Raw genomic sequence first — 27,556 nt, 5'->3', positions numbered from 1 at the left:
TGTGCGTCTGGAATGCAGCGTGGTCAGGCATGGGGCACAGTCCAGCAACCTATAAATAACCTCTGCTAGACCATTAGACTGTCAGCCGAAACAGGCAGGCAGGGGGGGTCAAGAAGCAATTATGAAGTCAATGTTCACATGCAAAGAAGCTGAAACCCAGCGTTGCATTGTGCTGGCTTCACATACAAACAGGAAGCAGCAACAACGGTCAGATTTTCAAATTAAGTGTTTTAAACTGAAGTGTAAGAGTTTTACTTTGATCTCATAGAAGGAGCTGCTCAATTTCGTCTGAACGTCGTCATGGAGACGATTTGTGGACACTTCTTACAGCTAAGTCTGAACGTCTTCAAAGTGAGACCGAGCGAGCTGAGAGTGATTCAAATGCCCAATGGTCTTACTTGATCTGTGACGTGGAAACGCGCCGTCTGTCCAATATCTGATCTGTAAATCACATCAATATCGTACTCGATACCAATATAAGATCGGATCGGTCCCATCTCCAGTTTATAGTCACATTAATGTTGTTTCAAACTTCATCATTTTGCCATTTGAAGGATTTTACTCAGCTAGTAAAATGAAGTTAGAAACACTTCAGCTAGCAGTGCCCAAAGAAGGAAGGGATGTTATAGAAATATTAGCAAATATTTAGAAAGATTGTGCATCCAAATTAAATTGTATATTCTACCTTTAAGGTTAAACTTCATTATTCAGTTTTATGCAAGCGGCAACCGTATGAAGCCAACCTGCAGCCCGCCATGGCTCGGCTTCCAAAGCCCCTTTCAGTAACCGATGGTTGATGTCACTCAGGCGTGATCAATGTTTATTTACAGTCTGTGTTTTTACAACAGCTGTTAATATATGGGGACTGTTAGTTTTGAAAAAGGAGGAGAAGTCTGCGGATGATCGAACACTAAAGGCTCATTTCAGACTTCAGAACGACCCAGTTTATTAAGTTCAAAAGGAAAATAGATAAAGTACAGATAAGTACACATGTCAAGCACAATGCTAGCCAACTTGGGTTTTTCTCAACTGATGGTCAGAATGATCATTTCAGGGGATGCCGTACTGCATGTGTGTGTGTGTGTGCGTGCTAACGTGTATTTATGGACTCCAATAAACCTCTCAGAATGTGGTCTCATCAGTGAACTTTTGCCCCAACCATTCCTATCCGTCTCCCTTTCTCTCTTTGTCTGTGTGTATTAATCACTCACAGAGTCTGCTGTGCGAGTTCATTTATAAAGCTCCTAACGAGCCGTGACAGCCCACTGAACGCCTAAGACCCCATAAAATATGTGGGGTCAGCAGCAACAGGGACAGTGGGGGACTTTGGGCCCGGAGCCATGGAGCACTGCCTTGTATTGTTATGTTCTGGTGAGTTGGCTGGCGTCTCGCTCCCCCCCCCCGCCGGGGCCCCCAGACTGTGCAACAGTAGCATCAGTGGATCACATCCAGAGAGTACAGTAGAGAGAGAGAGAGAGGACGAGTGTCATGCAGCCAGCGAGGAGACACAGAACAGGCACCAGCGTTTGTCAGTACACCCTCAGGGTTGATTTAAGAGTCAGGGCTGGAAACATATAAATGTGTTTGACTAAAGACCAATGGCGTTCAGACAGTGCGTAGCCTCCTTAACGGATCAGAGGACATTTTGATCTAGTGTTTCTTCTCCATCAGGTTTCAGAAGATGAACAAACCCCAAAGGACCTGGTGATGACAACCAGGACAGATGCTAGATGTTGAAGTCCGGGTTAAAGAACATGTTAAATGGGGCGCTGATGGCCTAGAAGTCAAGACGCAAACCCATGTGGAGAGGCTATTAAGGCTGGACCACATATCAAGATATATGGATATATTTTCAAACAAGATATAGGCTAAGACAGTATCGTTAATATTGATATAGTTTATGATGCATTAAAATAACGTTACAGAGGTGCCAGTTCACCTTTTTCTCATCTCACTGATGATGACTGACTGTCTGTCCCTCTTAACCCTGCTCCTCCTCTCTCTCTCTTTTATTGTGTTTAAGGAACATTAGGTAGTTTATTTTTCCATGTGTTTTAATAAAATACATATCGATATATATCGAATATAGCCATTCAGCTAAACATATATCAAACAATATGAATTTTGGTCCATATCGCTCAGCCCTGGAGGCTAATAGTCCTCCAAGTGGGCGGCCCAGGATGAAGTCCGAACTGTAGCTGTTACCTCTGAAACACCAAACAGACTCACATTTAACTCCCTGCAAGATACAATAAAACATGGAAATAAATATACACAAAACTAGTGGCTGTTCTGTGGTAACCATGGAAACCATCATGTGTAACCATGATGTTGTTAAAGATATACTTTATCGTCCCCAAAGGGACATTTTTCTTGGACTAGCAAGAGAGTAGTAGGTTGGTTGGGTTGCTCGGGTTACGATTACCTTCGACACTCGACCTGCGGTCTTGTGACCTTTCAGTCCATCCCTCGCTCTCGTGTGATATTCCTTTTAGATTTTAACAGTTCAACTAGCAGCATATCGAAGAAAACACTCAATGATGCTCCTCCAATTCAACCAGTTCCTCATTTGACCTTAAACTGACCTTTTGACCTGTTTGAATGATGTGGTTTTAAACGATGGCGATAGGACTGGAAACACAAAAAAGGTAATCAACGAGAATGTTTTCAGGCCCAGCAGAGGGCAGGCGCTCATGGGAAAACTGTTTTTATGAACGTCGAATCATGACGTTTATAAAAGCTGCTCGAGGGGAAAGACCAAAACCCAACTGTCACTTTGAACACAAAGAGATCTATGTGTAACCAAAGGTCCGCTTTTGTTGAGACCAAATCCAACAAACAGGCGGTCAGAAACCTTGGGGTCACTTCAAATCTACATGAACATCCAGTCAGTTCATCCACATACAGTGTTGTGACTGGTTGCTTGTCCCTTCCTAGGTGGTTAGATCAGTGAAAGCGCTAATATTATGAGAGGCAGATGTACACATGCTTGGCTTGGCTCCATTTCCGTCGCCTTAGTTGGGGTCAATAGCCATCTCTCCCCCCCCACCCCCCCCAGTTCACATGCAGACACAGAGGGTCTCTCTGTGGGCCCCTCGGGTGGGCTGAAGGGGCTCTCTGTGTGCTGATGGAGGGAATAGTGTCCCTTTCACGGATCTCTGACCGAGTGGCTGCTCTGAACGGACACAGGATAAAAGACACTTCCCTTGGAGAGAGAGAGTCAACACACACATCTACAGAAGTGCGGAGACACAACACACTTTTTCACACACACACACACACACACACACACACACACACACACACACACACACACACACACACACACACACACACACACACACACACACACACACACACACACACACACTCCTTTAGCCTGGTTTATGACAGGATCTTTTCAGCCTGCAGACAGTAACGCTCTCCCTGGGAAAAACAGGTGTTAGCTTAGCTGATTGGTACAACATGGCACGCGCAACCAGAGATCCACTGTAATACTGATGGACTTTGATCCTTTATAAGAAGGTATTATAGATATTTCATAATCTCTTTTTCAAATATGATCCATCGTTCAACAAACCATTTCATTTTTACAAAAAAGATTAACTATAAGAGCCAAAGACTACATTTGATACAACTGTAACTTTATCAACATGCTAATTCCTTTTTTTATGGCGTCCCAAACTCTTCAACATTCAACAATTAGACACCAAACAGAAGGGCTGCTCCATTATAGAAAAAAATCACATTTGTTTGGCGGATTAAAGGCACCCCCACACGGCCGTTTTGAACGCCCCTCGGTTTGCCAGATATGAGAGCAGTTATCAGGTCAAACCAACAGGTGTTACAGCGATGGAAGCGGGCGAGAGAAGTGGTTCAGATAGAAGTGATTGTACCCGACCTAAAAAGCCTCTGCATGTTTCTAATAAGCTCCACGAGCAGAAACGTGCTCAAACTAGGATCAATATTGGAGATGCTTTTGAAAAATGGAGAGAGGTTAGAACACAGAAAGGTTTACAGACCCATGCAGAGCTGGATAAACACTGAAGCTTCAGTGTCCACCACATGGCAACCTGCGTGAGCATGGACTCTAGGGGGGGCGGAGACAGCTCTCTACAATGTTTTGAATTTGGACTGCAGTACCCATTTTAAACACTAGGTGTCAGAGTTACATACTGCTCCTTCAACTTTAATTTGGTATTCCATAGATTAGTAAAACACTTGATGGACGTTTTATTTGGGGTAGAGATTTGAATAATCAGTCACAACTTGTTCAACTTGTTCCTCTGAGCCGTTGACCTTTTGACCTCGACTAGCTGACGGAAAGGAGAGACCGGTGCTGTCATTGAAATATGACAGACTGTAACTGATGGAGCTGTAACTCTTCAGTTTAACATTCAACAGGCACGAGGATCAAAGAGCAGTCCAAGAGGAAGCAGGGGGGCGGGGCTTAATCAGACTGCGAGAGAATGGAAATGATTGACAATAGCAGCTGAGGCCTAATTTAACTTCTTAACCCGCCTCGCTCCACGGCTGTGGGACCCAAGTGGCCCTGCAGTGCAGTAAAATATGGCCAAAGTATGTTTGTTGTAAAAACCTAAAATGCATGTTTGAATATAGTTTGATGGGCATATATGGTCCTCACAGCCCAAGACACCTCAAATAGTACACTGTGAACCAAAACTAAAATAAGAACAAGGAGAAATAAGTGAGTGGATGGTGGTTGTGTGCTTTTATTTTAGTATCTGTGAGTGTGTGCTTGTAAGAAAGAAGCATGCTAAGTGGCTGGTGGTCAGATCTTTAGACAGAGCCTCTGCTGAAAGAGTTTGAACACAACAGTGCAGAAAGCAGCCAAAAAACTCCCGCCACAATTACAGACCTCAGTCCTCTGGGCTCCCGTATGAGAGCCAGCCGGTCGGCCACACGGAATAAAAGCGTGAGAAAAAACCGAGAGACATGGATGAGCAAGCAAAAAAAGTATAACTTGCACTAAAGGTTGGGCGATGTGTACCAAAATGATGTGAAATGGACGAACTGGGATGGACAGTGTTATCATTGTTGTGGAGTGTGGATCAGGGAAAGTGGTGCACTTTTGTTTTCTGGCCTTGTCATTGTACACACAGCAGTCATGCAGGAGGAAGAGCATGACGGACTGTACAACTTTCCAAACAGAGCCTCAAAATGAAGACAAACTGCAAGATGAGCGAAGAAAGAAAGTGCATGCCGGACGGCCTGAGGCAAAGCAGAAGCAGCACAACTAAACTCTGCACCAGAAATAACTGTCAATAAATCAAACTCAATGACTTAACCAGGCAGCATCAATATTAACAACATTCAGTGTGGGGCATAACACACACTTTAACATTATCTATGGCCTGGTGATTACAACCAGGAAAGATAATGAAGTGCAGGATAAAAATAATGTTAAAAGGGGCGCTGATGGCCCAGCAGTTAAGAAGGCTGTAGCCCTACAAGGTTTAAAATCCAACCTGCAGATCCTTTCCCGCATGTCATTCCCCATTATCTATCCTTTATTTTCTACTCTATCCATTGTCCTGTCGAAATAAAGGAAAAAGTCTAAAAATAAATCTTAATGACAGACTGTGTGGAGGCTTCAAGCTGCATCAAATTCAAGGAATCTATCCTTTTGATTTTAAGAAATCTTTCTGTTGTAAGGAAAAAAGGATTGACAGTCATTGGCATTTAGTCTAAAAGACAAAGAAAGCTCCCAAAGCTTGTCTGTGGCGAGTTTGCGGTTTTGAGTTTAGCCCGGCCATATGCCAGAGCGAGGCATCACGTCATCGAGGACGCGCTGGTATGGTCATTGTGTGGCAGAATGCTAAGGAGGTGGCAGTGGGACGTGCATGCGTATTCATTTGTTTGCGAATGGTTCTGCATACATTACCACCTACTGCTTGTACAGCCACATGTCCACTCTGAGTCACACACACACACACACACACACGGCCACCTCCTCTTTCACAGCACTCAATAGCCTGAGAAAGCCCTTTGTCGTCCCCCGTTGTCGTGACGACGTGCCCGGGTCGAGTGAATAGAGAGTGGAGGTCTAGCTCTAGCAGACTGTGGGCATTTTAATCAGCTTGTCACACTGTCTGTGGTCTCACAAAACTTGTGCTCTCCTCTGTCCCGTCCTTTATACGCCCAGAGATGCTGCTTCACTTTTCTTTTCTTTTTTTCTTTCTTTCTCTTCAAAATCATTTTATCATTCAGGGAGCCCTGGGAAACATCAAGTATGATTTTCTGCTCTTTTATTGAATTACAGAGTAGACAATGGAAGGGAAAAAAAATGCCATATCCAGCCACAAAACCGATGAGCCAGAAACGGTTTTATTGCTAATATGCTTGGTCTGAGGGTTAGAAAATCTGGCCTGTATCTGCCCATCCTCTACTCTAATACGTTTTGTGGTTATGAAATAATGCAGTGTGTCTTCTGCAAAGCCAAGAATAAGCCTCAAGAAACTCTCCATCTATTCCCAGAGGAGCTTATTGCTGGAACTTTGGAGCAAGGATCCGACAACATGATTTGTTTTATTCATGAATGAGTTTGCAGCTCGTGACCCCCCCCCCCCCCCCCCCCGCAAACCTTTGACTCATAACATGCTAAGTGGAGCCAGTCCTGCGACCTCCCTCCGTCTCACCCTTCTCAACAAATCCTCGCGCCTGTCTCTCCGTCTCTGGCCCTCGCGCCTGGTATCTCAGGCGCCTATGTGGATGCCTCGCATATTCTAAATGTTTAGTCAGGGATTCTCTGCGGCTGTTGTCCCTGCAAGACTGCTGGTGATAAACCCTGCAGCCTCGTATCATTACGTCTTTCCTTAGCAGGGAAAATAAACTGTGGAGGTTAGCGCGGATCGTGTATCTCTTTAGAGCTATGTTGAAATACGATCTCTCTCCACTGCATTTGTTACGGTCCATTTCTTAAAATAATATAAAAAGTACAAACACAACCATACTCAAGCCTCTTGATTTGAAGGTGTACTTCCTTACGCAGCAGTTGACTGACATTTGAGCGTTGGCATCCTGCAGGAGAAAAACTCTCAGATATCGGTTCTAATAAAGCTTGTGAAACTTTATGAACTATGAACTGTTAGGTCTAAAAGATGTGTGGTTGATCATTTAAGACTTCAGAGTATCTTGAAAATGTTTGACAAATGAACAACTTTGAGTCTGTGTGGACAGCAAAACCTGAACCTGCAGATCGGTCCCAGACTTATTTCTGACCGTTTACGACAACAAACACTCAGGGGGAGCCATAGTGCTGTTAAGTTAGCAAGCTAGGCTGACACAATTCAACTCAGACATGACAACATCTCAGACCAATAGCTACCATTTTGCACAAACTCCCAAAGAATTATGCTTTTAAAGACACATACTCAACCTGCTTGAGTGAATGTTTGCCTCTTGCAGCATTGCTTGTAAATTTAATCAAAATCATCAATTGACATCATTACAGACATCAAGATTATTATCAGCCAATTTAAAGTTTGGACACTTCAGCATTTCATCCCTCATCGAATGGATCAACACAGCACTCCCGCTGCCATTATATGATGTCATATTCATAACCTAATACAGACCATCGAGTCAGGAACCTGCAGTCTGTAGATAAATAACTTTAGCTGTTGTAACATACTGCAAAGGAAATTGGATTAAATGTTGTTTTTCTTCTGTGTTTCATGAATTTTGAAGCCATGCTAACTGCTTCTTGTGATCCACAGAGTACAGAGATGACCTGAGCTTTAGGTGGGTCAGTCCAAGACAAGGAAGAACTGCTTTGAAATGACAATGTACGTGTTTAAAACCTTTTTAAGTTGTGCCTGATTATGTGTCAGCTCTTAAATAAATGAACATTTTCATTATCAACCACGACGACTATGAAACAAAATGACTCTTGCTGTTTTTGTCAGCATCTGTGGGCATTGTTGTTAGGGGCTACCTGCCTGTTAACAACAGCAGAAACATCACAGGCCTTTGTTATTTTACCAGCACGGCTGAACACCTCAGTGTGCATGCATGCAAAGACGTGTTTCATCTGCAGCCAGGGCACCCATGCAGACATAATCCAACTGAATCCCCAAAAAGGGACCTGTGACAAGCGTTCCTAATTCACATTTCACTCTGGATTGCACTCCACTGTTCTACAGGGTTTCAGCTCATTGGGTAGCTAGTGGTGGGCACTTCCTGGCCCCAGTGTGGTCCTTACACGGTAGAACTGGCTGGTTAAACACCTTGAACTGCATCCAACAGGGGACGTGTCATTTGGGGATATAAGCTCACAAGTGGAGTGGAAAACCTCATTAAGAAATCACCGTCTGATGTCATGTTCATTTCTGAGAAATGATGAGTAAATCAAGCTTTGACGAATCAGCATGGAGCTTGTAGCAGGGTTTGCTGCACTGTTGGGATCAATTGGTGATTAGCCAGTGAAAAGAGGTGTTGAACACTACCATATCCTCCAGTCATGATCTGTTGATAGGCTCTGATTTCCTTTTTCTTGCATTTAAACTTCAGCTCATTTAGCTGCCAAACTGGTGGAGGGCGGGCAGGTGGGCGGGATATCCTGGCCTTCTGTCAACAAGCTGTGTGACGGACAGCTTCATTACAGAGAAAATGGACGCCCCTTGGAGACACGCCTTAACCCCCCCACACTCTCTGGCTTCCTGGGATTGGGAGAGTGGACAATCTGAGCAGGTCTTTTAGAGTGGGAGGTCTTCAGTTGTCAAAGCCTTAATAGACTGTGCTCTCTCCATCTTGCTACACGTATGTGAGAGTCGGACGTTGGTACAATGAGCACACGCACACATTCGCACAGGATCCCCTCCTCTCAGACGTTATCTGAATGTCTGGCAGAAAATCAAAGATGATTGATGATTGGAGGCTGGGTGTGTTGACGGTCTGAGGTGTGTGATTGTGATCTGGGACAAAGGACTCATTGCTGAAGGTTAAGCATATGATAAAACCCTCAGAAAAGCAGGGAGAGGATTCCAGATGCCATTAATCACCAGCTTGCTCTTTTCAGTCCCCTGTCATGTCTTTCTATTAATAACCGACAATGCAGAAGTGGAAACGTGCCGTCATAATATTAACTGTGGTAAAACCCACAGTGAGGTCCCGCTAACACCGTAAAGTTGCCCAATGGAGATCATTGTTTGAATTATCCTGTTTTAAATATCCAAATCTAAAACTTTCTTTTCACAGGCTTGTGTTCCTGTTATCATGTTGTTGCTGATGACGTTGTTACTTCTTGTTAACTTTGACGAGTAACGAGGCGCCGGTAGCCTAGTGGTTGTGTCGTGCATCCCATGTACGGATGCTATAGTCCTTGTCGCAGTGGCCGTGGGTTCGGATCCGACCTTAGCCCTTTGCTGCATGTCGTCCCCCCACTCTCTACTCCCAATGTTTCCTGTCTCTCTTCAGCTGTCCTATCCAATAAAGGCAAACATGAAGAAAAAAAACACCAACTGGCCACTGTTTGCATAAACATTTTAAATTATTGTTATAATCATAAATGCCAGAACATTCAATCTTTTTTGCAACAAATACCTCTTGCTTCTGTTTTTTGCATCATTGTATTGAAGTCGTTACCCTGTGTTATGTGCCAGTAAAACATGGTTAAAATGAATGGGCAGGCGGGTCACTTCTACAGTATCTAGCTGAGGGACATTGTTTTTCTTTATCTTGTGCAAAGTTATCAAATCCAAATCCCTATAGCTTGAGCTTAATTTACAAAACTTAGATTACCTTTAGCTTTTATTGATTTTAGGGATATGAAGCATATATACATGTAGGATATGTTTTATTTAAAGACACTCCAAGGAATGACATCACAACAGACAAAGCTTCCAATGAATCCAACTGTATTCATATGCAGATGACACCATCGAAAACCTTTCAAATCTGCTTAATGGTACAAGAGGCATTGTGGTTGTGATGATACCAGGATTTCAAACTAAAACTAGTAACAAACAAACAATAACGATACCCGTTTCTATTCAATGTCAACAATGATAGATATCCTATATTTTGGGTGATTTCTTCTTTCTAATAACTTTGCACAACAAACAAGAACAAGATTGCATGCATATGTTTCCAAACGTTTTTGGAAATTTAGACAGTGTCTTAAGTTTTCCCCAAAAGTGGGGTTAAGATTCATTTGAAAATACACTGTCTCAGTTATCATTCACAGATAACTGAACCGACCCTTGTGTGAATTTCTTTCTTTCTCTTGTGGCATACTTTATTATCATATTTTATTGACATCCATTAACGTTTAATTTAGGTTTTTGCAGATTCTGGGAATATGAAGCATTTGAAAATACTCCGAGAACGGACATCGCAATAAGTAAATGTACCCATGTTGGCAGTTGTCCAGTTTTATGTCAGAGTTGAAAGGGTTAAAGCTCAATTAAATACGATGTGGGCTCCATACACAATATGCTGTATTATTATAAGATGGCCTAGCTGCACCGCCGACTGCGTGTCCAAGAGGGTGTGAGGCTACAAATCAGCACATCTAGACAAATGCCAACCAAACTGCACCAGGAAGCTTTAAGAGGTCTTTGTTCGAGGAGGGGCACGGGCACGGACCCAACACTAATATGGCTAATGGCTTAGGGAACCCCACCGTTTCTTTAATTGAAGCTAGCTCTCCAACGTCCAGCGGGGAGGTAGAGAAGAGAGCGAGATAAGAAACAGCAAAGGAGAGGGAGAGACTGGAGAGAGGGTAACGAGGGACTCTGATCTTAAAAAGAAAGGAGGGGCTGTGAGGGGGCTGCAGAAGGTGTGTGTGTGGTTGGGAGGGTGGGAGGTGGGGGGGTGTAGCCAATCGGGATTTCCCCTGAGCTCTCAGGACACCTGGGATCATCAATGATTGATCAAACTCGAGGGTTTAAGCGAGGGAGAGACGGGTAAAAAAAAAAAAAAGCTGGTAAAAAAAAAGGCTGGGGCTGAGGGGGCATGAAGTACAAAGGAGTGTGCAAGTGTGTGTGAATGTGTAAATGTGTGTGTGTGTGTGTGTGTGTGTGTGTGTGTGTGTGTGTGTGTGTGTGTGTGCGTGTGTGTGTGTGTGTGTGTGTGTGTGTGTCTGGGTGGGTGTGATAATGAGTAAGAAAAAGAAAAAGGTAGAAAAGGGGGAAAGCAAATTCTTAAAACCGATGGGAGAGAACTGCAGAGAAAAACATCAAAATGTACCAAAATGAAATCTCCGGACAAAAGGCAGCTGTGGAAGCAAACAGAGCGATCAAAGCTGAATCTGTGTGGAGACCCTGCTGCTGCCTGCCCACACGGTCGTGGCTGTGCTCACACCAGCGAAAGACAAACAGAATCCTAAACTGGTCTCCACTGGCTGGAACATTCTTCCTATAAACACACACCAATATCCTCACAGCACAGCATATGCCAATCTATGACATCTTGCAAAAAGTTCACCACATTTTTTTTTGTGCAGAATCAAACAAAATGTCCGATGCTTTGTCATGCTCCGCTTTAGCTTCTTGTACAGCAAATCAGATATTTGCTGTAACTTACTGTAGTTCCCAATGGTGTCATTTATATTCCTTTCTTACAAGAAAGACACTGTTTGGAATTAAAGACCCCATTAACCTTCCTTCAACCAACCCATGAAGGAAGTACATTAGAATTGTTTATGGACCTTCAAATGCTGCATGTCTCTGTATTGCACTTATTAAGGACTTACTCAAACTTCTGCAATTTTATGACCCCCATACTTCACCTTAGACCACCATCCATTCTTATTATTTCACCACATTTGGGTTGGTTAATAGTAAGTTAGCAGTGAAAATTAGTACTGCAGTCCAAATTCAAAACATTGGCGGACACTGAAGCTTCAGTGTTTAACCAGCTCTGCATCAGTCTGTAAGCCTTTCTGTGTTCTAACCTCTCTCCATTTTTCAAAAGCATCTCCAATATTGACCTTAGTCTGAGCACGTTTCTGCTCGTGGAGCTTATTAGAAACATGCAGAGGCTTTTTAGGTCGGGTACAATCCAAGGGGTGTCCAAAATGGGCATGTGGGGGTGGCAATAAACAGACTAACAGAGCATTCAGGAGCAGAATCTAAAGTTAGAAGGAGGACATACTGGCTGCTGCATTGTTGTCAGAGAAGCCAGCACTTCAACATAGCATGTTTCCTTAATGTCTGATCATATAGTAAGCTCACTTTATCATTTAATTTAGTAGATATCTTACATATTGCTCCTTAAATTATTGGAAAAACAAAACTGAGAGGGTGTGGATGTAGAAAAATAAAAGTAAATTTGGTGAAGACGTTGACTCGTTTGATTCTTGTGTTTACGTTTTTTTGAGAGGGAATATTGACTGGCATTGATTTGGACCTAATTGTCGTCTTATTGCCGTCCAGCCTGTTCGCTGCTTTGTTTCTACGCTTGAGTCTTGCTCAAAGTGAAACATGTTTTGGGTTGCCGGCTTTTGGGTGAAGCAGATTGGCTCCGAGGGTTGCCTGGCATTGTGGCTGAATCTTTGAATAAAGACTTGAATCCACTCCCTCTGTCAGGACTGCTGCTTAGAAATGCATTATTAATGAGAATAGTCTGACTGATGCTGGGATTAATTACAGTAGCTTTGAAAGCAGTCCCGACCCGCAAACCCCCCTCCTCCATTTTTTTTTCTTCTTTTTGCCCAACAAACCCAAGGCGACATTATTTTTCTTTCATTTAAGCCTCAAATTAAACCGTGTGAGTGGATTGCAGGAGCTCTGATACTGAAACAAACATTACTGCCTGGTTGAATTATTTACACCCCTTCACTCTATAAAGTGAGCCCTGAGCTGTTTTTCCACATTTAGCAGAGCAACAGTTGCACTGTGGTGTCATCACCTGCTCGGTCACACAGAGAAAAGCTAAAAGGCTTCTTTCTCGCCTATTTGCATCCTCTTTTGTCAATGGACTCGCTTACAAGTGCAGCTGGCTAATGCAGAAGAACCGCATGGGCAAAAGACCATGAGTTCCTGTTTAGAGCTTCATGGATCTTTTAGGGATGCAACAAACACAGTCAGCCTACGTTTCCAAATGTATCTTGGTTATTTGGTCACGCTTTTTGGTCAGTTCAATTCTGAAGGTCTGGACGTTGAAGTGTTTTTTTTGGTATTCCATTCATATTGGAGTTTTAGGCAAATTTTACTTGCCAAACTCGGTAAGTATTAGTAGAGTGAGTAGAGTCGCACAGCTCGTCAATGTCACACTTGGCACAGGCAGCCAATCAAATCAATCAAGAGGCGGGCCTTACTACTTTACCACTTCCTTCCCAACGAAGAAGAAGAAGAACTACTCTCATGGCAAAAATGACAAACCAAGATGAACGGTTGATATTAGTGGTGTTCTCATCCAGACAACTCACAGAAGAGATGGTGGTATTCACCATACTGGTTCCCTTTTTTTCAGTATATCATTACATGAACCCAAAGTCTCTTTTTATACCATAAGAAAGCAATAGCAAGAGCTTGACGTCTGCTTGAGTCCATTATCCGTTAGGGTTACCGTTATCACACTAAATCGCCCCGTCGCAACCTCAGTTCATTTAGCTCAAAGCTGAAACTCAAACATCCCAATACCACTGATTTGAAAGATGCCGGTGATTTGAAAGCTGGCGGTGTTTCCTCACACTGCAGCCTCTCCTCAATGCTCACCATGTTAAAGCAATGTGTGTAATCTGACACCAAGTGATGAGTTTCCTGACCCCAGCATATGGACTCACAGACTGACACAAACAGAGCCAATTTAGAGATAAATACAATTATATTGAGAATTGTTGCATCCCGTGTATCTATAAAGAAATATCATGACATTTGAGGACACCAGTCAAACTGCACAATGCTCTCAATCATGTGCTCATGAAAGTCTCAGTTCCCCTTCACACATTGTTCAGCTTTATTGTTATAGAAGCTTCATGTGTAATTACTTTTATATCCTAAAATCAACGTCACACCTGAAACGGGGACTTTAACTTTCTGTGTAACAAAGAGCCAATCAAGTGAAATAATCTGCAATCAGGACCGTTGTGCAATCACAAACCACTCACCCTTAGTTAGGCCTCCCATCAAAGCATGATCCTTAACAATGACTGCATACACACAGAATGTGAACTACTGGTTATATCCAGGGATTCACTAGGTTACATTTTCACCTCTAATATGCCATTAATTTCTAACTCCAGTTTTTAAACATGACCGAGGGACATGACCAGTTTTCATGCCTTCTTTTAAAGAAATGTCCTCTACAACACAGAGACAAAATAAACAAACAGAACCTGCATGTAAAATAAGTTACATTTATGTTAATACCACTTTTATAGAAGGTGCACGCTTCCTGCAAAACTATCTGAGTGTGTAGTCATCTGAATGCTTAATATCTCACATCATGTGAAAATTAAAATTCAGGTAAAATGAGACAAAATCAGGAAAAAGCATGGCGGTAAAAGTAAATCTTAGGAAGGGATTAAAAAGAGATATTTGACCGTTCTCTATCGAATATTGTACGCTCAAAACTACAGCGACATGCTGCTTTAGGGAAAGTCCACTATAGATATTAAACTGTATATTTTAGATTAATTTTTAAGATTTACATTTTCAGTAGGAGTTTAATTGATTGAGGGGAGTCAGGATGTTTTGAGACGGACTAAGGAATTGTTGGTTTTGGTCAAACCAGAACAACAGCCTCGACCTTGAAGTAGCATGCTGCTACTTTTTTTTTTTGCATCCATGTATGCAAATTTCTAAACCCACATTCATCTTGTTGTCATACAGCTGACATGACAGAGGTGCAATTTTTCTCGCTAATCTTTCAGAAACCAACGCACTCAACAATGGCCGACAACCGGGGTGATCACCATGTGAATTTTCACTCACCCCCGGGTTGTTGTTGGTTTCAATTAGTGGACCAAACATCTGACACGGGGGCCACAGGAGCCTGTATTGATTGGCTGAAGCTATAGAAATGAATGTGTCAAGGGCAACTGGGGTCAAACTGTGGACCCCCAGAAAAAGAAAAGATGCAGAGAATGACAGGAGGGAGGAACGGAGGGAGGGGAGGGGAGGGGAGGGGAGGGAGGCAGACTGACATGGGCTATCGAGACATGCCTCTGGAAGACGAGGGGGGAGAGCAAGATCCATTTAGATGGGACACAAAGACGTGGTCTGTGTGGAGGAGGATAACCTACTTTGTGAAAAGAAGTCGGAAATGTAAAGAAGGATCATTTCTGTGCAGAGTAAAAGCTTTAAAATAAACTCTAAAATATGGCCGGGAAAGGCATGTGTGTGTACATGTGTGTACATGTGTGTGTGTGAGAGCCTGGTAGGGGTGATTCAGCAGCTGGACAAACAGACTTGATCCCACTACTGTTCAGCTAATGGAGTCCTCTGAAAATCTGGGGCTCACACACACACACACACACACACACACACACACACACACACACACACTCACAAACAGTAACAACATGACTTCTGGTCTGTTTCTCATATTGCTCTCGGCCACTTTCATGATGTGAAGTTGTAATAATAAGCCTGGCGGGTAGCTTTAGGGCTGAACCTGGTGGGAGGTATCATTTGTGTTGACCCAGAACAACACGGGGGTGGGATGTGAAGGGGGGGACACCTGGAGATCTTCAGCAGCTACCATCTGTCTGTAACCGAAGCTTTCAAAGTCTGTATGACAATGAACTTGGAAGAAACAGCTTCGCTAGCTTGGCTCTGTCCAAGGGTCACAAAAGTTAGCAGCTTACTCGCTAACATTTTGTTTGTGTGTGTGTCAATCATTTAGCTTCAGATTTTCATACTCAGCTTATTTTTAAAACGTGGGAGACCACCGACATAAGGGCAGCTTCAACCGATTTTTAACATCATCGTCCTCCAAACGCACACACTGGACTATTCAGCCAGACTATAAGACCACAAACATGGCGACTCCGCAGACACGAGGGCTCACAGAAACTCCTGTGATCAAATATGACCTCAGAAGAAACACAAATATGGAGGACGATCATCGTCGTCAGCTGGCTGTCCTGGCTTTCATTCTGTTTTGCAGCGATACAAAACACAAAAAGTGAAACTGTTTAATGTGTAGCCGACCCAAGAGAAACTAAACTGTGGAAAACATTAGCATCTGAAACGTAAAAACGGACAGAGGCATGTTAAATTAATGCCTGAAACTAAAGCAAATCTGTGATTGACTGTGCTTCCTCTTTTCATCCTTATTTTACTCTCAGCCCTTTTTTTAGTCTCTGATTTGTTTTGTATATGAATGTTTCTGCAGTCCAACTAAGCTAAGCTAACTGGCTGCTGCCTGTAGCTTTGAGAAGACATGAGCGCTACTGAATAGGGTTTTTTTAAAGTGTGTTTGTGTGTTGCAATGAAAAGGTCTTATTCAACTGGTCCAGACCTTTTAAAGTTTGTTCAGCAGAACTTGCTCCAACACTAAAACAAGCAAACACATCAATTTATATGACTTCTGACTTGAGTTTAAAAAGCTGATCTCGTATGCGGCCTATTATCTTAAAAAGATACGAGAGCCTCAAGATGAACTCAAGAACAGTTTTAGAGACATTTTATGAATCTGTGATACCCGTCTTCACAGAAATATGATTGAAGCAGGTGTTGATATGAATCATATTTTTAATATGTGAAAATAATTTGACAAAAAAAAGGTTTCACTTGCATTCCAGAGGGCTTCCTGAATTCTGTTTCATTTCCTTCAGAGAGCAGAGAAATCTGTTATTTTTCCCAGCAGCCTTCAGGTGATGCCTTCAGGTGATGTTGAACTGTGACTGTGAAAGGGAACGACCCGATGTGAGTGACACCAGGACACACAACACGAAGCTGTCGCACACTCAGAACTGTAATGATGTGGTTAATGTGTTTGTGTCTGTTCCTCCTGTTCTCTCACTGTGTGGTCAGCTGTGCTGTAACCACTGAAACTCGATCCTCCCTGTCTACATCCACACACACACTGTACTCTGTTTGGTTAGCCCCCCCCCCCCCCCCCCCCCCCCCCCTCCAGACTGCTCGACCCCTCCTCCTGCTCCATCCCAACCGCCAGCTAACACTGTTTTGATTGATGTAAGAATGTATGCATAAGATTTCATGTCACACAAAGTCTTTGTTAATATCAATCAGAAGCTGTAAAAGGTAGCGCCCTCTCTCCTAAACCATCGATGTGACAATGGAAAAACTCGCTCATAAACACCTTGATGAGGAGAAATAAAGAAAACCTCAGAGAAGGGAAATAAACCTCCCTCTGGGGCAATACAAACTAACTCTATGTGCAGTTCTATGTGCATTAATGGCTCATTTTCTTGAAACAGGAAACAAGATGTCTGCTGTCTTCAAGCAAATTAAGTCTGTAGCTCCAGAGATAAAGACCCATTCAACTCATACACCAAGTTTATTTGTCCAATTTCTTCTTCTTCAGCTGACAAGTCCAAAAAGGCAGAAAACAAGGCATGCATTTCTTGAAATCAGTATCGACATCGGCTGATACCGATGTTAATAATCAGTCCAAAAACTAAATCTGCCATTGGGTCAGGCATAATTAAAAGGTCACATATTCTCCTCCTCTAACAAGTTTCACTAAGTCTCATGATCAACCCTGTATTTGATCATGCCAATAAACCCCCCTATTTCAGCCCTGCTCAGAAAAGGCTGTTTCTGTGTCTGTACCTTTAAATATGTAAATGAGCTGTGTCTGACCACGCCCCCTCTCTGGAAGGGCTCGGGTGTAGTCTGTGCTTTCTCGCTCCATGTCCTATTGTTTATGGTGAGAAGGAAGACTCAGAGGGCAGAACAAACACCTAGCTGTGGGAGTGTCACCCACCTGGGGGAGGGGTTACTGCCCTTTGTGATGTCATGAAGGGAAAATCTCCAAACGGCCTGTTTGAGCACACATTTTCTGAAAAATGGAGCAGGCAAAAGACGGAGAGGATGGACTTTTCTCATCATTGGGAGGTTTGTAGAACAACATGGTAAAGAGTATTTTGCATAAATGTAACACTTAGGTTATTGTCTTGAAATGAGATTTACTATTTATAGTTGGTACATCTCAACAAGAAACTTTGTTGTTTATGTCCATTAGTCTCAAGAAGCTGCATAAAAACATCTTTACTTATTATTTTGAGAAAACCATTTAGAAAGGCTTGTACTGTAAATGGCCAGCCTTTAACTACCGCCCTTTCCTTCAGTGGAGAGATGAACAAATCCAGCTTGAAAAGCATTTCCACTGGGCTTCTGGGTTACTGATGTCAATAATCATGGCTTCATTATAATAAGCAGCCTTGTTTTCAGTCTGAATTACAGAAAGGAGGCAGACTGTTGGACGTCGTGGTCAAACCGGTCAAACAATCTAAATGATTTCCTCTTCTTTCTGCTGCAGCTGCTGCATTCGGAGCAAACACACAGAAATCAGAGGTTTCTGTTCAACTCTGCCCACGAGCCAAGGTTAATAAATTATACCGTTGAGCACGGAGCCGTTTGCATCTCTGCTCCTATCCTCGTCCTATAAAACAGTGAGCGAGCAGCCACTCTCGAGGGCTCGGTATAGTCTGTCACAAAAGGCATATATCTGTCAGTTCCTGCCAGCCGGTGAACGGAGTAATTTAAAGCCACTTTTCAGGTTCGATACCGACCTTCCGGATGAATCTCACACAGGGTGAGATCAGCATTTCCTGTCGAGCTGCTGTTTAACAGTAAGTGGGAGGACCAGCGTTAGCAGCTTCACTTGGAAATAAAGCATCTTACACAGCACGCTTTATAAAAAGACTGCCAACTAGAGTTTGTAGGCGGATTGAGCTGTACGCAGACACACCGATGCACGGTGCTCACAGTGATGTAGGCAGTGGGGATTCTAGAGTCTGTTGGGGCCCTAGACTCTATTTTCCAGCATTCAGCAGGGCAGCAAGAGTGGATGCTGTCAAATGGGGTCCCCTTAGGGAGGTTTCCAACCATCATTGCAAAAGATTCACATTTTTTGCGCCGCTTTGGGGCTCTAGACCAGTAGGGGGCGCCAAGCAGTTGCCTGCCTTGCCTGTTCCCATGCAGCGCCTCTGGAGGTAGCGTTACTGACTGACCTGTCAATGTTTTGCTCAGGTGCTTCAGTACTTCAACAGCTCATCCTGTGGGTAGTCACTTTGTCACCAAGCTTATAACGACCTCAAACAGACCAGCAGAAGGTTGTTGAAGTTGTTTAACGTTAGACTGAAAACAGGAGATTTGTTTTTGCCATGAGCAATATCAGTGTTTTATTTCGAGGTACTCTAAAGATGTTTGTTCATGAGATATGTTAATGATTTATGTTGGTTCTTTCATCCAGTAGTTTGATAGGCCCAATGCAGTTCATAGGCATCCAATGACCTAACAAAAAGAACCCAGATGTTGGTTCACTTGTAATGCTTTTAAACCAGCCAGTGGCTTTATCTGCTGCGGACAGCGAGCGGACTTCATACTGGGAGGCTGGCAAACATGCCTGGGTGGTATTACGGTTTAATCTTCAACCTTATTACTTTCACTCAGCTTTTCATTAATCAGCGGGGGGGGGCTTGAGAGGATTTGACTTCCACCGACATCCCAACATCAAAACGTTGAAGTGAGCTTTTTCCAGCATGATGCATGAAGAAGAAAACTTCTGATTGGAAATGAGCAAAGTAAATTCAATCAATGACATCGTGTTATAGAAGTCGTCACTGAGTCTTGTAGTGCATGTCATAGACCTGGAGGTACATTGGTTAAAGGTTTTTTCAGCACAAGAAGAAATTAAAACAAATCACTGCATATCGTTCACTAAGCCAACAGCAAAAATATGGATTTTTCTAAATTGATCACAATTTGTGCTTAAAGAAAGAATGTGCGACTTTTTGATCCAGTGTCCCCCTTGAGCACCAGCATGAAACCAAAACAAACTTCTGTGTGGCCACACCTCCTCCATACTGAAGCCTCCGCTCTCTCCAGAGACACACCTCCAACCCCTCTCTACTCGCATTCGCACGAAGGAGTTATCAATGAGAACGCACCATAATTAAACAACACCATTAAGCACAAGCAGGGGACAAAATTGTCCTTGCCTCAAGCTGCATTGTTGTGTTAGCATGCTAATGGTAGCACTAGCTAGTTAGCTCGTAGCTAACACGGAATGAACGTGATCCAAAAACACTTATTTGACATCCAAATAATCAGTGAGTATGTTCTACTTTTCTCTAGTCCTTGACTAAAACAGCTTTTATACACAAGGGGAGGAGACGGCCGTCCCGTCCATGTAAACACGGCTCTGACAACAACACAGCCAGCGAGACTCAAGTTTCTTACTCATTGTAGACAGTCATGACTCAGAGACACATTTACACAGGATAGACTTTATTCATGATATATTTATGTGTAAAATGTCGCCCATTCTTCCTTTAAATCAAACAAAAGTAAACGCAGAACACCATGGTTTGGAAATAATCGATGGGCTAATCAACAGTCCTGGACAGATGTGGCCCTGCAGATAAGGATTCCTTTCAGTCCATCTCATCTCTTGAGTAGCCTGAGGGGATTTAACCCGTCCAATCTATGGGGATCTAAACTGACACCCTGACAATCCCCTTCACTCCATGCTGATAAACCTGAGGATCAGATTAACCCTCTGTACTACAAGTGAGCTCCTGCAGACAAGAAGAAGAGAAAAGCTGACTTAGCAGTTTCCTCTGAGCATAAACAAGTAAATTCTAAACCCCTTAGCTCGATTGGCGGACAAGTAGAGCATTTGAGTTGCGTTTGTTTAATCAATCAATTCCCAGACTGTTATCTTGACAATTGCGCAAATGATATTGATGTCTTATTGACCACGGCTGATTCCCAGTCTTTGTTGCAGAAGTAATTAATTCAAGTCTGATACCTGAAAGCCAACAGGGAAGAAATGTAAATAAATATAGTCAGTGGGAAAGTCACTTCAGGATTATGTTTCAGGGTATTTAAGACAGTTGTCATAACGTCCCAGTCCATGGCCCATAGCAGAGAGAACCGCAGACACATGTGGATGCATTTCTTCAAGAAGGGGAATGCTCCACCTGTGAGTTGGGCAGATCGCTCGCATAACTCTTCAGGGTCCAAAGGCAACTGTCCAGGGGGGCTGCGTCTGGGTGTCAGGGCAACAGTGAGGAGGGGACAGGGTTTATGTTTCTGGCAACTGGGCCAACATATGTAACTGTTCAGCAGTCGTGGCATGAAGGGCTTCAACATAGAGAGAAGTGTTGGTCATTTTGTTATCACCCAACAAATCATCACAATCACTCAGGTCAAGGTCACCAGTGTATCAAGTGCAAGTCTGACGTTGATCTGCAAAATATGAGAAAAAGATATGATGCGCGATTCAATGTTCTTCCTCTTCCGTCCACATCCAACAATCCAAATAACAACTAGAGACAGCAGAGTGGATTCGGAGTTTAGGGACGACCGGATGTATAGCTGTACTCACATGCAGATTATGTTTACAGGGATTAATGGAAAGCTACATTTTAAGTCTGGCTGATGATTTCATGGGTTGCCTTCTGGCTGACTGCATTCAGCCATCGCTTTGAGCATGCAACAACTGAAGCATCCTCGATGTGATGCAATAATGCTGCTCAAGCTACAACCAGAAACCAGAGCCAAACATATCTAATGAAACATTGCAGCCTCAAAATGAACAAGATCAACTTTATACTCCAGTTCTATGTTGCAGTGAATTACCCTGTTTCACTGAAGCTAAAATCTGACCATCTTCTGAACCTCATGTGGACAGTGCCTGTGGCAGCGATATGGGAAAGGGCAGCTGGGGGGGGTTTAAGGTTTTTGTCTGGAGGCTGGGCTCAGGGTCTCCAGGGAGCTGGGTAAGAGGACCGGATCTGTGACTGAGGCCAAGTGCTGGTGGCATGGCACTAACACAAGTGTCCCGCATGGCTGAGAGGGCTGCTTCAGAACAATCACAAAAAAAACAAAAAAAAAACACACCCTCTCTGGGTTTAATGCTGCAGGCCTTCCTCTGGGCCAATATAAGAAGATTAGATTTTAAAAAGGGATTACACCAGCAAGGGTTAATCTTGACTATTTCCATGAACGAGATTCTTCCTTTTGACATCAGAGCGGGGACTAATCTTTCTGATGTAATTAAATGATTCCTCTGTCATTTATTTTTTAAATGACAACCTTTCTGTTCTAGGTTCAAACTCCTCTTCTACCTGCAAGCAATCTTTAGGACTTTTAAATTAATGCGTAAAGGGGGCGCCGATGGCCTATAGCGGTTAGGTCACGCCCCATGTGTGGAGGCTATCATCCTCCAAGCGGGGCGTCCCGGGTTAAAAAACCGACATGCGGCGTTCATTCCCCACTCGCTGTCCGTGGCTTCCTACTCTATCCGCGGTCCTATCAAATAACGGCAATAAAATCCATCTGTTTGTTTCCATGACAACGGTCTCCTCATCCTCTACCCCTTCAACAGAGTATATACTTAACAGGATGATAGGATGGAGAGGATTTACGTTTAAGTGCAGTGGATAGATGCTCGCTGCTAATCAAAAGAAGTTTTTATTAGGCTGCCCGTCAGCCGAACTCCCCACTGGGATTGTAAAGGACTCGAATCCAATCGAGAGGCACATATCTGAACCGGGGTCAACATGTGTGAAGCATTTCAACTGTGCATGTAAAAAAAAATTATAAATAAGGTTTGACATTAGACAGAGAGGTACACAGAGGAGGGTGATATGTGACGCAGACAATGCTGCTCATTCTCCTCATCTTCTTACAGACGCCTGTGGCCACAGTGGAGCCCCACCAAGTGTTCAATCACACACACACACACACAAACACACACACACACACACACACACACTCACTCTCTGAAGAATGCAGCATGAGGGACCACCAGCTGTTGCAGTGAGCGATATGGGGAACGCCCTAAATACTTCTATCATCACAATCTGACCCTGCATAGTCTGCCTCTCTCACACACACACCTATGAACATGGTCAGACTCTTCAAGACAAAGTCCTTAAAAGAGATTCAGCTGCTAAATATCAAGATCTCAAACCTGACTCAGTCTTAAAGAGACAGTAGCTTCTGGTTGGATTTGGAGATGGGACCGATCCGATCTTACATGGGTATCGGGGTCCGATATTGGCATAATTTACGTATTGTATATTGGACTGAAGGCGCTGGTCCACATCACAGATCAAGAAGTGTGTTTGGCATTTTAAAGACTCTCAGCTTGCACAGTCTCACTTTGAAGACGTTCAGACTGAACTGTGAGAAGTGTCCACAAATCGTCTCCATGACAACTTTCAGATGAGAACAGCTCCTTCTGTGTGATCAAAAGTACAATTCGTACACTTCTTTTAATTTGAAAAGCCTGACAGATGTTGCTGCTTCCTGTTTGTATGTGAAGCCAGCACAATGCAATGCTGGGATATCTACATAGGTTTGTTTAGATGAAAAGAAGGTCTCTGCTTAAATCTCAGCTGGCAATTCAATCCCTCATTTCAGTCTCTGCCTGAAACGGTTCATTTCAGCTGCCGTCTCTTTAAGGCCCGCCTCCAAATTTGCCAAATTTCCATCGATTGACCTGCTCTCGTTTGGAGTCGCAGGGAAATTCAAGTGAGCTGCCGGGTGGGCATGTCCTACAGCTTTGCTCAATGCTAACGACGTCAGTTTCTGGCCAAGTCTCGCCAAGTTCATGTCACGTCTCGTTCAGAGCAGCAGGAAACCACGTCCTGGGATTACTCCAACGACTGTATATCTTGTGTTGAAAAAAAAACTCCTCCAAGGTTTAGTATGGACATCCAACATGGTAACATTAACCTTATCTATTTAAATAGACCTATGGGTCAGCAGAATAGATCTCCTTTAATCTGAAGTCGCTATCATGATGCTATTTAAACTTCATAATGTTCAATATGATTTCTTCTTGATTTCCATATCGCCCAGCCCTAGGTCATCCTTTCCCATCCCTTATTTCTTTCCTCTTATTCTGACGTACACCACCCAGATGACTGAATGCTTGTAAGGACTTAAAATATCTGTAACACTCTGCCACAGTATGTGACACCTGAGGTGAACAGATGCTGCTGAGGAGCGTCTCATTTCTAAAGCATTAGCGCTCCTCTGTCTTTATTCTTCTCTCTTATTTCCAGTTCTCACGCTGTTGAAAGGCAAACTACTTAACCTACAGTGTGCCCGACACTTGACACCCATAAATCATAACCACCCCGTCCTTGCCGCGTACAAGCCCAGCAGTCTTACTTTTATGGTTTATAGAAGGACATGCTGGAAAACGGTGGCTTCAGCTGCGGAGCATCGCTTTTCAATGGCCAGCTGCAGCTGAAGTGGCCTTCGACCCGTCCCTCTGTGTGTCTGAGAGGTTTGAGGTCCGGATGGTAACCCAACCACTTCCTGTCTGCCACCTAATGAGAATAATCAACCCACAGACTCATTTTCAAAAAGCTCCCCAGAAGAAGAGAAATGGCATCAGTCCTGCAATATTCAGCAGGACTTTGAGTGCGGACAGATTATCATTATGTGTCAGCCTGAAACAGAATAAATGCTCTACGATGTTTTCAGAAAAATAAAAGATGGGATTGCATCGCATATAGCTCCCATTAGCTCATTTATTCTCCAGCTTCTTCTACAGCAGTAAATGTTCAGTCCTGTGCGTTTGAGTGTGTGTGTTCTACTTCCACCTCGCCTCCTATCATGAGGAATTCTGTGTTCTGCACATTTATTTTCAAAATAAAAGGATTTTTGAAATAGTGTTCAAATCTGTTTCCAGAGGGCGCCAAACGGCTTGTTCTGCAAATCTCGTGATGTGAAACTAAGAATATCAAGAGACGGCTTCAAGCCTCTCTGTAAGCTGGTGAAACCTCTTACATAGATTCTGTTCTCTCTTCACTGGAGATCAGCCCTCCCCTGGTAGCCCTGCTGCGTTCTGCAACCCAGAAAACTTCCAGAGAGCTGGCCAATCAGAAGAAAGTGGGCACTAGGGCTGCCATTTTTTAATCGAAGTTCAAACATTCAAAATGTAATGACTGAGCACTGGAGATCAGGCCTTCCCCTGGCAGCCCTGCAGTGTTCTGATGGATTTAACAAACTTGCAGATCATAGAGGACTGAACTATTGGCCTTGTAGGCGGAGGTCTGTGTTCTCACTCTGAAGTTTTAGGGAAGCTGCAGGATGTGATGGAATATCCTTTTTGACATATTTCATGATTTTTAATTGGGATATTTTTGTGAGTGGAGAGCGTCTTCCTCTTAGTTATCTCAGCCCACAAGGCCGAAGTATCAAATTACAGCCTGAAGTTAGTGAACAATCAGACTCCCCTACACACACTCCAGTCTCTGATAATGCCATAACCACACACACACTTTCATTCACCCCCCACATAGTCAAGTGTGGGTAACGTGATATTGGGCTTTTGGAGCGCAGACCCTCAGCAAGCAGATGGCCGGCTATTCAAAAAATGTGCGGATGCTGGGACTCCAAGAAAGAAAGAAAGAAGGTTCAGAGCTGGGCTTTAACCTCGAGAATCCTGACAAAAATGTTCTTGACTCATTATATTTGAGCTTTCTCATATATGCTCGCAAAGAGGCTTTCTTAAGATACTGCTGAACAATAAGAAACAAAGAATTCTTAAACGTTTTTGGTGGAAAAATTATGTTTGCACAGAAAATTCGATTTTTATATTAAGCTGTCTCTTAGTTTGGAAGTTAAAACCCAACTACTGTTGAGGTGAATTTCCAATTTTCACAAAAAACTTGGGAACACACACACCACACTGAGGAGCTTTCAGCGAGCCCATCAGGTGCAGCACACTGACTGAGGACGATCAACCTCTCCTGGTCTCAGAACGACTGAAATCCCAGCACATGACTCACCCTAAACACCGCCCGTCTATTTGACAAATCAAACCAATACACCGTTATACTGTTACTTGAGTAATTGTTCCAGACATTTCTTCTTCTTGCTGGTTCCGGCCTCCCATATGAGAGGATTTTTGTTCCTTTCTTTGTCTGTTATGACATACATTTTCAGATCTGTGAGGGTTTGGACTGTTGGTTGGACAAAGGAATGGGGGAAGAAAGCGTCCCTTTGAGCTGGAGGCATTTCTTTTGTGGACATTTTATAAGCACAACGGTTTAAAAAGAAAAACCCAAAGTAATGGATATTGTTATAAGCTGGACCCTCTGTCTGCAAACTCTGGGGGAGACTAGGGAGAGGCTACACTGGTATTGATGCCTTGCCTTGACATGACATGTCTAGAAAATAAATAAAAACAGACCGTCATCGTCGTGTTTTAAAGTGAGGATGTCATTCTCCTTATTTTTGAGTAAACAAACATTCTCCATCCCCCCCTCACAATGACACAAACTGCTGAAAACAAACCACACATCTAAAAAGCCATTTAACTTTTTGACAGGTTCAGGGAACTTTGTCAAAGCGAATCATTTCAGTTGTCTAAATGAGGCAGTAGATGTGTGCAGAAGAGAGAGAGCTAGCAGGTGAACAAGGCATTTGACATTTGGCTCACACACATTCCTGCATCAGCTGACAAAAGAGTGAATGCTTGGTGTGTGTGTGTGTGTGTGTGTGTGTGTGTGTGTGTGTGTGTGTGTGTGTGTGTGTGTGTGTGTGTGTGTGCGTGTGCGTGTGCGTGTGCGTGTGTGTGTGTGTGTGTGTGTGGCCTACAGTCCAGTGTTCTGAGTGTGTGTTTGTTTAACTGTACTGTTCTCATGTTTAAATGGAGAAGCCCCACATGCACACATCCAGCTGTTTGTCCATACGTCTTATAAGCGGTATAGCCTCGAACTCACCTGTTTGTCCGGTGAGGTGTGTGAATCAGCCGAGCATGGTGTCGCGTGGAACAGAGCCTAAGTCACATCCACGCGAACAAGCAGAACAAGTAGCCTAAGTGTGATGAGGTCCAGCAGCTCCACTTCACGTCACTGTTAAGTTTTCCTCCAAAAAAAAAACCGCTCGAGACTTTCGGTAAAGTTTCTGTTTTAAGAGGGAGGGGGAAAAAACAAACACCGGATCGGGACAGAGCGCGTAAAGGTGTTCCCCTCGGATCCACAGACAGTCGGAGGTGTGAGTCAGGACGGTCAGCTCCGCACATCTGACAGGATTCAACAACAGTAAGAGCAGCGGACACAACAGACGAGACAAGCTACGCACAATGACGCAGAGCGGGACGGGAAGTGGGATGTTATAGTCTTCAAAATAAAGTCCCTAAAACTGTCACACCTGAAAAAGGCTGTTGGAAATTATGAGTGGCACCAAAGTGTTTTGAAAAAAAAAAAAGATGTGACTTTCATAGCAGACCCATGTGTGCTGTGATTAAAATGTGTCCACTCGGGAGCGCTGGTAGCGTAGTGTTTACTGTGCACGCCCCATGTATGGAGGCTGTTATCCTCTAAGCGGATGGCCCAGGTTTGAATCCTACCTGTGGTTCATTTCCAGCCTAACTCTCTCCCTGATTTCTGATTCTATCCACTGTCCTGTCTCTACATAAAGGC

At 43.5% G+C, this 27,556-nt stretch overlaps 1 protein-coding gene across 3 annotated transcripts in view; it reads right to left on the bottom strand.

Moving 5' to 3' along the window:
• Positions 1-27,165, bottom strand: part of LOC109981534 (plexin-B1-like) — a 67,246-nt gene extending 40,081 nt beyond the window's left edge. For all 3 annotated transcript variants that reach the window (XM_065961421.1, XM_065961424.1, XM_065961423.1), the window contains exon 1: positions 26,855-27,165. The gene's annotated coding sequence lies outside the window, so the exon portion shown is untranslated. The remainder of the gene's footprint in view (positions 1-26,854) is intronic.
• Between the last annotated feature and the right edge of the window lie 391 nt (positions 27,166-27,556).

This window comes from Labrus bergylta, chromosome 12 (genome assembly GCF_963930695.1).
Source record: "Labrus bergylta chromosome 12, fLabBer1.1, whole genome shotgun sequence".
Lineage (NCBI taxonomy): Eukaryota > Metazoa > Chordata > Actinopteri > Labriformes > Labridae > Labrus > Labrus bergylta.
Note: the sequence above shows the minus strand (reverse complement) of the source record. Positions and strands in the feature narration are given on the sequence as shown.